Source organism: Lycorma delicatula, chromosome 9, assembly GCF_047948215.1.
Source record: "Lycorma delicatula isolate Av1 chromosome 9, ASM4794821v1, whole genome shotgun sequence".
NCBI classification, from domain to species: Eukaryota; Metazoa; Arthropoda; class Insecta; order Hemiptera; family Fulgoridae; genus Lycorma; species Lycorma delicatula.
The window spans coordinates 290580-309046 of NC_134463.1; the positions used below are offsets into that span (position 1 = coordinate 290580).

Sequence of the window (18467 nt, forward strand, 5' to 3'; positions counted from 1 at the left end):
CTTTATCGAATAAAAGTAATTTATTGTACGTATTTTACTGAATTAAAATAATCATTATACAAATAGCGTTAGTTTTATCGAATTGTGTTTTATTAGATAAAATTTTAAGCATTTTATTATGAACAAAATGATTCCCCATTCGTTTAAATACATCGATAAAAAAGTTTGAGATATGGTTGAAATTGTTAAAGCGAACACAAAATTTATGCAGCCAAACATTTTGCGCCTATTTTTACCCCGAAAAATGTTGGTGGCAAATATCTCCTTCAACACTCTTATTATATGTTTAATATTTAAACTAGTTTTTATACTACCAGCTAGAATTACGTTTATTATAAAAATATTTTCCATTTTTTTCAAATTCAGCTTCAAAATTAATATAACAAAAGAAAAGTGCAGTTGTATATTCAATAGCGGTTGAAGAAAGAACAAAAATAAATGGTAAAACATAATGAAATCCACCCTATAAAATAATAAAAGAACATCATCATTAATTTATAAAACATAAAATAACAAACATTAAATTTTTTTTTAAATTACGGGCGTGAATGTATGAAGGAATGGAAGTATTTACGGTTAATAAATTACAAATATAAAATGAAAAGTTTTACAAAAGGTTTCAGCGATGGCTATGAGTTCCTAACATGATTGTTAAGTTTTCTAAATACATTCTGTTTTCTAAATATTTAGAATAATAATATTATAATAATAAATATTTAGAATATAATAGATATATCTAATATTTATAATATTTAGATATATCTAAATATTTAGAATAATAATATTTATATTTTCTGTTTTCTAAATACATCTTGTTTTTATTTTACAGCTGCATGTCAAAGTTAGTATTTCTTTTATTATAGATCTACCTAAAACATTAAATATCTAACACTTAATTCACCGATTAACACAATGAAACATGATAAACTAAAATATTAAAAATTATTACTCGCTTTCAAATTACATCAAAATCGTTCTTCTAAACCATTTTTTAGAGATACTTATATAAATAATTTACTGTAGAAGCTATCAAAGATTATTTTGTCTAAATATTATATATAAATATTTATGTATATTTTAATGAGAAAATAATATATTTTTTCATTTAGTATCTTTTTTTTGTAATGAAACCAGTCATTTGACTGGTTTGATGCAGCTCTCCAAGATTCCCTATCTAGTGCTAGTCGTTTAATTTCGCTATACCCCCTACATCTTACATCCCTAACAATTTGTTTTACATATTCCAAAACATGGTCTGCCTACACAATTTTTCCCTTCTACCTGTCCTTCCAATATTAAAGCGACTATTCCAGGATGCCTTAGTATGTGGCCTATAAGTCTGTCTCTTCTTTTAACTATATTTTTCCAAATGCTCCTTTCTTCATCTATTTGCCACAATACTTAATCATATAATATAATAATATTAATATTATAATATTAATATAACAATAGGAGGAGTAGCAGGAGTAGGTTTCGTGATGAACAAGAAGATAGGGAGGAGAGTGGAGTACTTCAAAACGCATAGCGATAGAATCATTGTAATAAGGATAAAATCAAAACCTAAACCGACAACGATTGTTAACGTCTACATGCCTACAAGCGCCCATGATGATGATGAGGTAGAGTGTGTATACGAAGAGATTGATGAAGCAATTAAACACGTAAAAGGAGATGAAAATTTAATAATAGTTGGAGATTGGAATGCAAGCACTGAAAAAGGCAAGGAAGGAAATATAGCGGGTGAATACGGGCTGGGCAAAAGGAATGAAAGAGGGGACCGACTTATAGAGTTTTGCACGAAGTATAATTTAGTAATTGCCAACACCCAGTTTAAAAATCATAATAGAAGAATATACACTTGGAAAAAGCCAGGCGATACTACAAGGTATCAGATAGATTGTATCATGGTTAAGCAAAGATTTAGAAATCAACTCGTTGACTGCAAAACTTACCCTGGAGCAGACATTGATAGCGACCATAATTTGGTGATAATGAAATGTAGATTGGGGTTTAAAAACCTGAAGAAAAGGTGTCAGATGAATCGGTGGAATTTAGAGAAGCTTGAGGAAGAGGAGGTAAAGAAGATTTTTGAGGAGGACATCGCAAGAGGTCTGAGTAAAAAAGATAAGGTAGAAAATGTAGAAGAAGAATGGGAGAATGTTAAAAAGGAAATTCTTAAATCAGCAGAAGCAAACTTAGGCGGAATAAAGAGAACTGGTAGAAGACCTTGGGTTTCAGACGATATATTGCAGCTGATGGATGAACGTAGAAAATATAAGAATGCTAGTGATGAAGAAAGTAAAAGGAACTATCGGCAATTAAGAAATGCTATAAACAGGAAGTGCAAACTGGTGAAAGAAGAGTGGATTAAAGAAAAGTGTTCAGAAGTGGAAAGAGAAATGAACATTGGTAAAATAGACGGAGCATACAGGAAAGTTAAGGAAAATTTTGGGGTACATAAATTAAAATCTAATAATGTGTTAAACAAAGATGGTACACCAATATATAATACGAAAGGTAAAGTCGATAGATGGGTGGAATATATTGAAGAGTTATACGGAGGAAATGAATTAGAAAATGGTGTTATAGAGGAAGAAGAGGAAGTTGAGGAGGATGAAATGGGAGAAACAATACTGAGATCTGAATTTAAGAGAGCATTAAAAGATTTAAATGGCAGAAAGGCTCCTGGAATAGACGGAATACCTGTAGAATTACTGCGCAGTGCAGGTGAGGAAGAGATTAAGAGATTATACAAACAGGTGTGTAATATTTATGAAAATGGGGAATTTCCATCAGACTTCAAAAAAAGTGTTATAGTTATGATACCAAAGAAAGCAGGGGCAGATAAATGTGAAGAATACAGAACAATTAGTTTAACTAGTCATGCATAAAAAAAAAACTAGAATTTTACACAGAAGAATTGAGAGGAGAGTGGAAGAAGTGTTAGGAGAAGACCAATTTGGTTTCAGGAAAAGTATAGGGTCAAGGGAAGCATTTTTAGGCCTCAGATTAATAGTAGAAGGAAGATTAAAGAAAAACAAACCAATATACTTGGCGTTTATAGACCTAGAAAAGGCTTTCGATAACGTAGACTGGAATAAAATGTTCAGCATTTTAAAAAAATTACGGTTCAAATACAGAGATAGAAGAACAGTTGCTAACATGTACAGGAACCAAACAGCAACAATAACAATTGAAGAACATAAGAAAGAAGCCCTAATAAGAAAGGGAGTCCGACAAGGATGTTCCCTATCTCCGTTACTTTTTAATCTTTACATGGAACTAGCAGTTAATGATGTTAAAGAACAATTTAGATTCGGAGTAACAGTACAAGGTGAAAAGATAAAGATGCTACGATTTGCTGATGATATAGTAATTCTAGCCGAGAGTAAAAAGGATTTAGAAGAAACAATGAACGGCATAAATGAACTTCTACGCAAAAACTATCGCATGAAAATAAACAAGAACAAAACAAAAGTAATGAAATGTAGTAGAAATAACAAAGATGGACCGCTGAATGTGAAAATAGGAGGAGAAAAGATTATGGAGGTAGAAGAATTTTGTTATTTGGGAAGTAAAATTACTAAAGATGGACGAAGCAGGAGCGATATAAAATGCCGAATAGCACAAGCTAAACGAGCCTTCAGTAAGAAATATAATTTGTTTACATCAAAAATGAATTTAAATGTCAGGAAAAGATTTTTGAAAGTGTATGTTTGGAGTGTCGCTTTATATGGAAGTGAAACTTGGACAATTGGAGTATCTGAGAAGAAAAGATTAGAAGCTTTTGAAATGTGGTGCTATAGGAGAATGTTAAAAATCAGATGGGTGGATAAAGTGACAAATAAGAGGTATTGCGGCAAATAGATGAAGAAAGTAGCATTTGGAAAAATATAGTTAAAAGAAGAGACAGACTTATAGGCCACATACTAAGGCATCCTGGAATAGTCGCTTTAATATTGGAAGGACAGGTAGAAGGGAAAAATTGTGTAGGCAGGCCACGTTTGGAGTATGTAAAACAAATTGTTGGGGATGTAGGATGTAGAGGGTATACTGAAATGAAACGACTAGCACTAGATAGGGAACTTGGAGAGCTGCATCAAACCAGTCAAATGACTGAAGACAAAAAAAAAAAAAAAAAAAATATAACAATACATATCTTTTCTTTATAAATTTCATATTATTTTCAGGTGTTTTTCATACTGTATATCTATAATACAATATGAATTGTATTTCATGATTTTATATAATTTGTTTTTAGTTGTAAAATTAATACAGTAACTGATTTTCTTTAAAATACTGGTAATTTTGCATGCCTGCTGGTTAATTTATATTATCAAAGTATATTTTAATTTAAACTATTTAATTCAAATCGCTAGTTAAATACAAGAAACTCAGAATTTATAAATACCTTACTTATTTAATGCCAACAACATAACCGTATTTGCGATAAGATCAAGAATCAATCAATTTAAAACGGCACTTTTTAAAACTGATAAAAAGATATGATTAATAGAAAGTAGTAAACTTAACAAACATTTAAATTAGTAATAAATAAACTGATAGATAATTGTAATAGCTTATCGATTAGATGCCCACATGCAGCTAGTACTTAGTACCTTTTTTTCTTTTTCCTGTTTAGCCCCCGGTAACTACCGTTTAGATAATTCTTCAGAGGATGAATGAGGATGATATGTATGAGTGTAAATGAAGTGTAGTCTTGTACATTCTCAGTTCGACCGTTCCTGAGATGTGTGTAACTAAGTTAATCAAACATTGATAAACACCGGCTTTAAATTTATCGGGTTACATTTTTATGGAAATGTTTCACTAAAAATAATATGAAAATAGATAAATCACATCTAAGAAATGACATCATTACACACTGTAATATTACATTGTGTTATTTTGCATGTAAAAAACCAAATTAAAATTTCAAGTTGTTAAGTAGATAACAGTGGAAGGTTTTTATAAATTCTATTTGTAATTAAACTGTACTGCAGTCAACTAAAAATCTGTTCTACAAATATACTGAATAGTCTTAAAAGATCGATTTAAAATTTCAAAGGTTTATTTTTTTAATTCCCAAGCAGCTAACATATGAAAAATCAGGTACAGTTAAACAGCTACTGACAGCTGCCTGTTGACATTAGCAATAGTTTTGAGAATACTCATGCGGGTTAACCATAAAAATTTGATTGTGAAACTATAATATAAAGTGATCGTATACACATCTGGGAGATTTTAAACTAACCCTTGAAATATTTTTACTTATATAAATAACTAGGCGGAATAAAAAAAAAATTAATTTTAACCACTGAAATCAGAACAAAATAATAATTACATAGTTTTAAATGAATTCCCTGTTTGTGAAAATTATAACAAGTGTAGTCATGACCATCTTTAATCTCAAAAATTAATTGTTCATTAAGCGTTTGCTAAGCATTGTTCATTAATTGTTCATTAAAAACGAACTTAAATATGTTAGATTCTTCATTTTATTTAATCTAATACAAAGCATATGCTAATGGCTTAACACCTACTGTGTAAAATTAAACAAAAAACAAATTGAAACAAAAAACTACTTATAAAAAATACAAAATAGGTAGTTTTAATTATTTTTTTTTTGTCTTCAGTCATTTGACTGGTTTGATGCAGCTCTTCAAGATTCCCTATCTAGTGCTAGTCGTTTCATTTCAGTATATTTAATTATTACTTCATTAAAACTAAAATCTCTGAATTACAATGTTAGAGGCAAAGACAGCATCTATTTGAAAGTTTTTTTAAGTTTACAAAGAATAATTGGATATAACTTCAGTATTCAACAAAAAATATACAAATAAAAAAAACTAACTATACTATGAGCAGAATATTTTAAACAGCATAAAGAAAATAAACAAAGTAACAGTGATTACATGGAAGACCATGTTATACAGCAGAATATTTTATAACAAAAAAAATTTCTTTTTTAATAGAACGAACTGGATGACCTTAATGTAAAAATTAACCAATATAATGTATAAAAATGTTAATACACTTTTCTTCTCCTTAATCCCTGGAACATTTAATAAATAATTTTTTTCTACGTTTTTGTTTATGACAGCAAAAATATTAATTTAAAATTGTAACTTTAAACGACAAACTGAATGAAATTGCATAATAAATTTTTTTTTTAAAAACTTGAAAAAGTTTTCAACCTTCATCAGTAACTCAAGTCAAGCAGTCTTTCTATAAAAATTTAACTTCTACAATGATAAACAAAACCAAATTGTAAGCAACTTCTTTTTTTTTAATCAGACTTCAAACTAAAGGTTGTCATAAAAGCATATGAATATGTGTTAAAGTATATATATTTTTTTATAGTAATTACACAATTTGGTTCAGTTTATTGATATGATAAGTTAAACATTTTAAATTAATAATGACTTTATTCAGATCAGTTATAATTGTACTCTTTACACCATCTCAGGAATAGGGAAGTGTGAAACCTTTTTATTCCTTCTGGAATTGTTGACAAATCATCTTTTATTAGATATTGTCTAATTCCACGCATATAAATATTAATATATTTTTCCCGTTTAAGATCTTTTGAATTAAATGGAAAAATTTCTTTGTCTCTCTCATCTAATGAGTGCCATAAATCCTGTGTATTTTTATCAGAAAATTCCCATTGCCTTAAAGAGAAATATGAGATTACATCCATAAATTTGTCAATTTTTTCTGAAATTATTAATAACCTGAAATCAAATAAATAAAAACAAGTTAATCGATTAATTTAGGTATCAGGTTTTTAAATTTATTATTTGTTTATTATTGTAGTTTTTTATTATTATTACTGTTGTCACTACTATTGTTATTGATTTGTCTTATTTTATTTATGTTCTTAAATTAATAACTTATAATTATAGAATCATTTAAAATTTTTAATCTCTCAATATCTTGATCGCCGGGAACACGTAACAATATGTTTATTAGCCCGACGGGCTGGTCTAATGGTTAAATCATTGTCACAGATCAGTTGTTTAATAGTTGATTTTTGAAGTCGAAGGTTTTGAGGTTCTAATCCTTATAATAGTTAATCTCTTTTATATTGATTTGAATGCTAGACAGTGAATATGGTATACTTTCGTGATTGGGGTTCAATTAACCACACGAGTCAGGAAAGGTCAGCCAGATTCTGTACAAGACTACATCTTATTTACATGATGTCATACATATCACCCTTATTTTAATTGGCCATGAGGGGGGGGTTGTTTGTTGAAATCCCATAAATTAGAAGTAAAGACCCTGTTTTTTTATGTGGAATATACAATAACTTTATTAAACGGGTAATAAACATAGAAAACTTTTAAACAAAGCGTGTAGAGAATTTAATTCTATATGAAATAGTGTAAGATAAGTTGAATAAAACAAAAAAAGTTAGAACAATTTGAATTTTATTTAGAAACCGTACACTAGATCAAGTTTACTAGTGCATTATACATACCGATTTGTAATAAATGTTCAAAAATGAGCCCACCATTTTCAACACATTTTTTTGCATGCTTCTTTCTATACTGTTTTTGTTGCTCTTTTTGTTCTTCAGTTGTCCTTAAGCGACTCAGCTGCATCCATAATGTGGACAATTTATCCCTCACGAGAATGTATTTTTGTTTCATACAAAATCTTTTTTAATCATCCTCAGACGCAAAATTCTAACTGTGTTAGATCAGACTATCTTGGTCACCAGGAATGTGGATCTCCACAACCAATCCATTTTTCAGAGAAATGATGATTTAAGTGAGTTGAAACAGCATTAGAAAAGCGGGGAGGTGCACCATCGTGCTACACTTTGTGTCTCATTGGCAGAGTAACATCTTAGGTACACCTGAGGATGTAAATAGACCTCAGCATTAAGCGGCCAGGTTATATGAACAGTCAAAACAGCTGGTTATGAAAATGGTTGTACCATACACTGATGCTAATTCTGTGTTGAACATTGTTTTTCACCGTTCCATGATTTACTTTTGCCTCTGTAAGCTCATTTCATAAGTTGTTGACACCATCTCAAGTGAAATTTGCTTCGTCAGCAAATAAAACGTACTTGTAGAGTTGTCAATTTGTATTCCATCAGTTGTAGAACTGTATGTGAATCAGACCATCTCCTGGCTGTAGATGTTGAAGTGGTTGTTTATTATAAGGATAAAACTTGTTTTTTAAATGTCCTCCAAACCATCAAATGTGAAGCTCCGGTCCACTTAGAAAGGTGCCGTACATGATGCCTGGACTGCAATGAATTGCTTCAATAATAATTTTATCAATAACAGCATCGTGTCGGTTAGATCATTTGTAGCTGATACGAATAATAGGTAGTGAACCAGTTTCCTGAAGATTGTGAAAATTCATGTTAATTGTTTTGATACTGCAATCCTGTGATTCAGAAAACGTATTTCATATTCTACAACAGCAGCTGTAGCATTACCATTACATTCACCCCATATCAGCGTATTTCTCTATTGTAAATAAGTATGGCATTACTTCAATGACAGACCGATTACATTCAAAGTGAAATTCACAGAAAGACTTCGATAACGATAGCGCAGTTTGCTGTACCCGATATACTTAATGTACCTCAAGAATGATTTAAAATCCAGTGTTGCATAATGTTGAACAGTTATTTTATTGGCAACTTTGAAATAATCTTTTAAATTTATTTTATTTCTGTCAATAGTTGTGTAATTTCCACTTTTTTTTTTATTTTTTAACAGCAAATTTTATTTTTACAAATTTTTCACATGCCCAAAAAATAATTTTTCTTTTTTGTTTATATTATGTAAAAACTTTTCTAAGAAATATAGTAATTCTATTACTTAGTAATAGTACCTAGTAATAGTAGTAATTCTATTACTTATAAATACCTTCCAAGCAAATGAACGTTCATAAATCCAGGAGAATGCTAATGTTGCATCTGAATACAAATGTATTTCATGAATATGTTTATTCAGAGCATTTATTACCTTCTCTAATAAATGTGAGAGTAGTAAAGAACCAGATAATTCAAACCTTGGTAGTGTTATTTGCTTTAAAGAAGTAGGTCTTGATTTGGAACAAAGTAAATTACACAAAATTGTTTGATTAGAAAATAAGAGTTTGAATGTACGACTGTAATCCTTTATGGAGGCATCTGAAAATCCATGTATTTAGATTGAATTAACCTCAGCACCATCGATGAATTTAATTGGACGAATCATCTTAATTAAATCAATTAAGTGCAACTGATTGTATAATTTACATCGTTGAGGTAACATCATTGTGAATAATCTATCATCCCAATCAATTTTAAGTTGCATTAAAGATAGCATAAAACATTTATGATAGAAAACAATAGGACCAATTAGACCTAATGGGTCAAATATTCCTGCAATAATAGTGAGAATAATTCTTTTAGTATCAATAGATTGAGTAATTGTGTCTGTAGAATTGTTCCATAAAATGCCTAAGATATGTAACTCATGTTCATGGGCTAAAGGAATAGAACAGTTGTGCTCAGGAGTAGCAATATTATGATTACACTGATAGGCAAAAAAAAAATTTTTTTAATGTTTCTCCAAGTGTGATACCATTTCTTGAATTTCATTTTTGCATACAATACAGATCTGTAAATAGAATTTTTCTATCGCCCTTAGTTTTAAGTAAATTACGCTTCAAAAAAAAATGAAAGGAAAATATAGTTAAAATCTGTAAAATTTATAATTTTGCATGGCCATACCTATGTTAGAATGATTTCACTGATGTTTTTCTGTTATAAATAGCCTCAAGCACATCCCAAATTAATATCCAACAGTAATCGACTAGCATGTTAGTATTCCATTTCCCTTTATAGACAGCTTTCCATCACCAAAATGTCTCTAGAAACATTCACTGTGTTCATCACTATCTCCAAGGTTGTCTGGGAAAAATTCCAAATATTAGTGGAGGAAATGTATTTTCAGACATATTATATAACATAGCTCTTATGAAGTAAAAGTTGATTAACAATATCATGGTAATTGTTGGATTTTTGTTTGCCGAGAAAAGTTTGCAAACGTCTTTAAATGAAGCCCAAGCTACACGTTCTACATTATTTAACATTGTGTTAAATACATCATCTTTGACCTCTCTCTTATTTGAGGACCAACAAATATTCCTTCTTTAAGTTTTCCTTCACTTGCATTCAGAAATTTCTGAATGCAACTATCCTTCTTCATTGCTTTTACAAAATTTTTCATTAGTCCTAGCTTGATTGGGTAGGAGGTAAAAATATTTTTTGGGGTTCAACTAAGGGCTCATGAATAATATTTTTCCCTTTTGGAGTTAAGTTATCTCATTTCTTCTACTCTTTAGTAACTAAATGTTTATCCCTAGCTTGGCTGTCCCAATCGCAAAGAAAACACATGTACTTGGTATAGTCTAACAAAATAGCTATAACTTTCAAATCACCACATATGTTCCAGCTATGTTTTTTATAATTTATTTGTTCAAGGACGTCTTCATCACATCGTATATCTCTTTCAAATTAATATCATAAGTGATTGGTATTGAAGGATATTTGTTACCGTTGTGTAGTAGAACCGCTTTTAAACTATACTTGTTTGACAAATCTATCAAAAGGTGCCAGTCCTCAGGTTTATGAGCTTGTCCTAAGTGCAACATAAGCTCATATATTTTTGCAATAAATCAAATTATTTTCATCGATAAGTACTGAAAATTTCTTTTTGCCGGCTTCAAAAGGCTGAAATTTTGTATTTTTTTGAAGTAAATTCCAACCTTGCAGTCTTAATCCTAACAGTTCAGCTTTTTTTTTTTTTTGATGAATTTAAATCCCTAACTAAGTCATTTAATTACCTGTTAATTAAAGGTTTAGTCACCTTGTGATATAAGAGTGGCTTATTTGAAGATAATTCAAAATCAAAATCATTGTTGCCCTTCAGTACTGCCTGATTCTTCATCGCTGCTTTCAAAACATACATCCACAGGTGGCTCAGGAACTGGAATAATTTCAGTGTGAGGTACAGGTCTGATTGTAGATGGCAATGAAGGATATTTTACATATGTTTAGGTTTTTTAGAAATTCTAGACACGTTTGTTAAAAAAAGTAACAATCGGTTGCATGATCCTTTGGTTCATGCAAAACCATAGGTATACAAAATGGCAAAGCCTTCTGTGTACGTTTCAGCCGTCCTCTTAAATATGCAGAACAGTTAATGCATATCATATGAGGAGTCATAATTACTAAATTTATCATTACTTAATTTAGAATCATTAATGTTATCAGTATGAACTAGTATGTTGTATTTTTGTTGACATAAATCATATAAGTTATTTGAGTAACATTGATTGTTACTATGACCTTTGTGAAAACATATGAGACAACTATTATTATCCTCAAAAATCTCTTCGTTCATCATTGGATAAATTTAAAGATTCTTTGCATTTTTTTTTAATTTATGATTGCCATTACAAAATAAACAATGTTTAAAGTTAGATCTAGAATAATAACTAACATTGTTGTTTATGAATCTTGTTAACATTTAAAGTAGGATGTTTGCAATGAGATTTAAATGCATTGTAATATTGTTCTTCAACATTTCCAATACTGAATTGTGAATTTATAGTACTCAAACTAAGATTTTCCAGGTTGTATCATCGGGTTTCAAGAAATTCTAAGAACTCTTGAAAGTTTGGACCACCCTTATTTGATAATCTTTCCTTCCGTAATCCAGCCGTGTTGTTAGAAATTGAATTGCAATGAATTTGAATATGTTAACTGGATGTTGTATTGCTTCAAGTGAGTTTAAAAATGAAGAAATATCATTAATGAATTTAGACTGAAGAGCTAATGATTCTCTTTTTAAAAAATGTATTTTTAAAATGCAATCTGTATTAAAATATAGTCATAAATTTTTTATCAAATGTTTTATTAATAAATTTAATGTGATTTTATCATTTTCATTGGTTAATGGAAGCTTTTTAATAATGGCTAATGCTTCATTTTAGCGGTGAATGTAAGTAATGTAATTTTTGAACATTTGTTAAATCTTTTCAAGTGTGGATTGATTCATTAAATGTATTAAAAACTTGAGGCTATTCAAGAATGTCACCATTAAACAACGGTAAATTGAAAAGGTGTAATTGTAATTGTTTAGTAGCTGTGTCTACAGAATGTTCTTGATTATTTACTCTATGCTGACTATTTAAAAAATGTTGCGGCTTACATTCTATGTTGCATAATTTTTTCTTGATTTGTTCTTGACCTAAAGACAAACTATCATTATCAACATCCATTTCTAATTGTATCTGAATGGAATCATATTTGCGGTGCAAATTTTTGTAATTTGAGTACAGTATAGCTCTCATCTTGTGATGCGTCAAATTTATCCGCGAATGTTGCAATTCTTGTTACGAAAGCCTTAATTGATTTTCAATGTCTTAAAAATTGTTCTTTATCCATAATGATTACAATAACTAATATGGCCAAAAAAACTAAATAAAACTAAATTACACTAATAATATTATATAGATATTGGTGTTAACGTAAATTATGAACCTAGATCCAATGTAGTGAACAAAACTCCAAAATAATATTTTCATTCATTCATAATTTAATTATTATTATTGAATATCACCAATGAAGATTGAATTTGCCAAATTGCAATGTATTTATATGTATTTCGCAATATGAGAATTTCACAAGTAGCTGATATTTCACATAATTATTTAATTATCCAGTCATATCCATATTTCTTAATTATCCGGCCCAGAGGACAAAAAATAATGTACAACAATTTCAGCCATGGAGCAATTCGTTGGATCTAAACTGTATATAATAAGTAATGCCATATAACCGATTATTCATAATCACTTCCTTTATTTGCTTTCAAAATTTACACTTCATTTATTAAACATTGCAATGAGTTATAATAATTTATGTTTTTAGTTAAGTTCACATTTTAAGTATATATTAAATATGTCTAGCTAGAACAATAAAAATTCAGTAATGTTGCTTATACATGTTAAAATAATTCAATTTAACAATTAATCGGGCGTACAGATACTTACATGTTAGGAGCATTCAATAAAAAAGCTTCTTATTACATTTCCAAAAAGGAAAAAAATTACAGAGAAATATTAATGCTACAAGAAAGTGAAATACTAGCGGGTTTAAATTCCCTTACATAACTGGTGTAGTAGATAGCATCTACATTGAAATTAAAACTCAAAATTTTAATAAATTATAATAATAGGCAAGATTACTTGAATGTTAACATCCGTGCAGCATCTACTGCTGAAGGATGAGATAATTAATTGCCAGGATGAAGAATTTAGATTTGGACCCAAAATAGTATCAAGCAAGTTATGGTTAAATTTACTGAAGCTTGTTTACTTGCTGGTATTCAGAAAGGTAAGAAATAGCATCATGATTACTAACATTATTTGAAACTGCTAACTCTAGGGAAAAAATATTATATAACAAGCAAACAAAAACACAACATTTAAGAGAAGTTTCAGATAAATGAAAAATTGTTTTCACATATTTATGCGAGTAAAACTAGACAAAGTTTCTACAATTACAATTTCATTAAGTCTATAGTTTCATTAACATTAAGTCTATGCACAGTATTTATTAAGAAAAAAAATAATACTTCATAATGTGCACAAATACATAAAGGACAACTTCAACACAACAGTTTTCATTTTCTAGTGTTAGTAAACGTTTAATCAGAAACAAGTTATTACTTTCACTGAAATATAATTATATTACTCGGTTGTTGTTCCTGCCTACATCAGTTTTAAACCCTGTGTTGGTAGGATATCTTAAGAAGAACCCCTCAATTCTTTCTTCTGATATGTTAAAGCAGCTCTAGTAAGAAACTAAGTGCTCATTGGAAGCTTTTTCAGAGTGAAGTAACAAATCATTAGGGTGGGTATTCCATTTTGATTGATCTACATTTGCAAATGTTTATAAAGAACCGCGTAAAAAAATTATTTGTTTTAACATTTTTAAGCTAATCTAGAGCAGCTTGATTTCCTCTATATTTGCTTTAAAGTAATAGTAACCTTTTATTTAACTTATTTTAGGCGTTACTGATGATACAAGTATTTGATTAGTTTCCGGTAATTACACAATCTAGAAATTGTACAATCTAGAAAATTATATGGCAGTTGGTAAAAAGTAAATTCATATAATTTTTTTGTACATAATTTCTCAGTCTTCTTAAAAATATCTCAGTAAAAATGACTTCATCTCATTTAATGATTAAATAATACATATACTACTCAACCTGTACCCACTGAGTTGGTCTAGTGTTGAACTTATCATCGCAAATTAGCTGATTTTGATATCGAGAGTTGAAACTTAGTTACTTTTATATGGATTTGAATATTATATTGTGAGACCAGTGTTCTTGGTGGTTGGGTTTCAATTAATTGCACATCTCAGGCATGGTCAACCTGAGACAGTGCAAGACTACACTTCATTTACACTCATATAAATCGTCTAAAGTAATGCTGTAACAGTGGTTCCGGAGGCTAAAAACAGAAAAAAAAAGAAAAACTACGCCTGTAATTCTAATTTTCCAGCCTTATATTGCACCCTCAATGAGATATTTTTAAAAATCTGTTCTTTGCAGTTCGCCTAAGTATGAAAGGAACATTTCGTTTTCAAGTATTTATGTTGACATCACCGATGAATTGGATTTCATTTTTAATTACGATAACAATTATAATTTCATGATCGTACTACAGAAGATATAATAATTTGAGTATTTGTGATCAGAGCTGTTCTACCAAGATTAACTTAAAGAATATAAGCTGATAAAATTAAAAGCCATACTTACTTCATCATATATACTTACTTATGCTTGGTCGTACTACAACTACTGGTAACCCTTTACTACATCTTCTAACAATGTCTTCTGCTACTGCTTTAGTATATACATATGTATTAGGAATATCATCCAGCAGTCTGAAATAAAATAATTTTCATATTAAGTTCTACATATATATAAACCATAAAGATGTTAATCATATATAAAATCATGCCTCTCATTGTAGAGATGTTATCTTGAGTTAAATGATATAATATTGTATTACCACTTTTTTTTAAAATGTTAGCACTTGAGATGAAACTAGTATGCAGTCTTTCTGCACACTTTTGTATATCTTCATTCGGTTATAAAAGGTTGTAATAATACAGCAAACAGAAATATTAAGAAAAGTTTTAATTACCGTTTGGTAAAACGGGTATCTAAGAAATTTATCGGAACTAGTTTTGCTAAACTGATTTTTATAAAATGAATAAATAAATCTTTAAGATGGGGGATTGTCTTAAAGACTCTTTATTAACTGATTGTTTCAATTAATTATTTTGCTAGTATGCATTGTACAAAATACCATTTTATAAATTATACTTAAGAGAACATTTTAAGAATCTTCAGCTTTATTAGATATTAATATACTTTAAACGATTCAAGTCTCTATCTTCATTAAAAAATAAAACATGTTGTTCTTTACTTTCAAAACATAGAACTAAAATGATTAAAGCCTATGAAAGTGTTAAAAAATTTATATATCTGCACCAAGAAAGTTCAGTTTCCCCCCATAATTATATGATATTTTTACAGTGTACTGATCTTGTATGTTCCAGCACATAACAGATTTTAAAATAAGAATGAAAAAATGATTTGGATCTTCATTCTATGGTAAACTCACATCTAATTTTTTTTTTCATAATCTGTATTATTCAAATATGATTACTAATTAAAATATTTGAATATGGAAAATAAACATTTTTGAATACTTATAATATAATAAACATTTAATGAATCATTACTTCCTTCTCTGAACACAATTCCATGCCTATTTTTGACAAGTAATCTTAAGGTATGTATACTGATAATGGTATATAATATAATAATGATCGTAATTCACTTTCTTTTTTTTTGGCTTTTTTAAATATATTATTATAGATAAACACATCAATAATTTTGTATTAATTTCTCAAGCATGATTACTGCTGATATGTTTAATAAATTATTAAAAAAGTGAAATCCACCTTAACAGCAAATTAAATGTGTCTCTAGATCTTTCAGTTCCTTAGAACATCGTCAGGAAAATAAAATAATTTTATAAAATAGTCAAAAATTAAAATGATTAAGCAGTCATTATTCTCCTGACAGTGGTCTAAGGTAAAGATCTAGAAAAACACATTTAATTTGCTGGTAAGGTGGATTTTCACTTTTTTAATAATTTTTTAGTACTAATGGATACAATCAATAAATAAAAAAGGTAATAAAATAAATCTTACAAAGTGTCAGATTTTTTAACTGTTGATTGTTAAGGCACTCTGTTAATGTTATTAATTTGTTGTCGTCAATGGTTGATATATAAAATTTCGCTTCAATTTTATTCAAGTGACAGTTAGAGTAGGCTGTTGATACATATACAAATGCCTAAAATGAAAATAAAAAAGAATTTGGTTAATTAACAGCATCTGTTTAATTTGAAATGTAATTAACTTTTGCTATTTATATTTGCATGATAGTCATTGATGAAAATAGATTTAAAAAAATACACAGAATTAAATAAAATATGATTTCAAAACTCATTCTGGAACAGTTTAAGTTTTTTGTAGTAATCTTTGGTGAACAGGAGCATATTTAAAACAGTAGGTTTTATTTTCTCATGATTTTAAACAACTGATTTTATTTTTCTTATATCTGTTTCCTACAAGTATTTTTATACAGTTATATAGTAATAATTTTTGTTAGTTGTTTTTTTAATAGTTTGGAGTAAGGCCAGAAAAAGGTATTCATACAACTTTGGTAACGTTTCAAAATGCATTAATTTCCTCTTAAAAACAGGTAGAAATCTGTGCTATAAATCAAATTCGATTATTTATTAAATCAAGAATCTTCTCTGAAAAATGTTTAATAACATATCACCCTTGAAATTGACACAGCCTGACGACATGCTATCCTAAACACCCTCAAAGAATGGGGACTCAAGGGCATTATACTTGCTTTTATTAGGGGTTTCTTAAATGGTCGAACTCTCCATGTTTGTGTGGAGATTCTCTCTCAGGTAGCGTCAACGTGGAGAATGGAGTACCAATGAAGTGTATTAAGTGCCACGTTATTTTCTATAGCCATCAACAGTATTATTAAATGTGTGCAGACGCCTGTTTCATCTTCTTTATTTGTTGATGTTTTTGCTATATATATTGCGTCCTGTTCTACAGCCACAGCGAAGAGACCTACTACAGAACACTGTATCTCGCCTTTACATTTTCACCTTAGAAAACAAAATGTGTAGTCTTTTCTTGTTTGCAGGACTCCTTTATTCTGCAAGTCTTTCTCTGTGGAGAGCTAATTGCTATCTCAACTGATGTCGGATTTTTAGGTTTATTTTTGATAGCCGCCTTATGCGGGTCAAGCACATCAAAGAATTAAAAACGAGATGTTCCAAACTTTTAAATATGCTGGCAAGTCCTTAGGAATACCAATCGGGGTGCCATTCAGTCATGTATGTTGTGTTTTTATTATTCCTTAGTTAGTTCCCATTTTGATTACGGGTGTGTCGCTTACTCTTCAGTGCGTAATACCATGTTTAAAATGGTGGATGCTGTACATCATGCTTTCCTTCACTTGCTACAAGCGACTTTAGTTCAAGCCCTGTCATAAGCATCCATGTTGACTGTGGTGAGCCTTCACTTTGGGATAGACAGAACCAGGTTCTAGCATCTTATTTTACCCGTCTTAAGGGACAGCCAAATCACCCGACTTTAGACACAGTCCTTGGAAATCCTTATTTTCAATTAATTCAATTAATGTTGCCAACCTAGCTTTCCAACGGTCTAAACTTATTGTTCTAAAAAGAACTGTTTTTAATTTTTTAATTCCTAGTTCCGCGTAAAGGAAGTTTTGTAATAGCGAAAAATTTCCTTTTCCAGATTTCAACGGAAATATCCATTTTGACTAGTTTCGGCGTGACGTCTGTACGTCTGTATCTCGCATAACTCAAAAACGATTAGCCGTAGATTGTTGAAATTTTGTATTTAGGACTGTTGTAACATCTAGTTGTGCACCTCCCCTCTTGACTGCAATCGACATTTAGAATAATCGAATGTTATATTGGTATTAACCATGTATATTATATCTGATTATGTAATATTAATTAAAAATTATAATATAGAATTGTATTATGTTTGGATTTTCTTAGCAAAATCTCCTAAAAATGTTGTATATTTTTTTTATCGTTTTATTTAATTATTTGACAAAACAATACAATGCGGGTACTAACTGTACATTTTTGAATCGTATTCAATTTAAAGCGATTTTTGGAAATTATTTTATTAATTACCGTTGACATTTGAATTAAAATAATATATATTTTTTTAAATATTTGTATTTACTAGAAAAATTGTTTTCATTAATAATAAGAATGACTTG

General features: G+C 29.4%; 1 long non-coding RNA gene across 2 annotated transcripts in view; it reads right to left on the bottom strand.

Annotated features, from left to right (window-relative positions):
- Positions 1-353: 353 nt before the first annotated feature.
- LOC142330295 (uncharacterized) overlaps positions 354-18467 on the bottom strand; it is a 72514-nt gene continuing 54400 nt past the window's right edge. The window contains exons 4-6 of one of the 2 annotated variants that reach the window (XR_012757752.1): positions 16325-16469; positions 14874-14983; positions 354-463 (exon numbers count right to left, since the gene is read on the bottom strand). This is a non-coding gene — a long non-coding RNA (uncharacterized LOC142330295). Of the gene's footprint in view, positions 464-6337; positions 6738-14873; positions 14984-16324; positions 16470-18467 lie in introns of those variants that run through there. The other variant, XR_012757753.1, reaches the window with a different exon arrangement.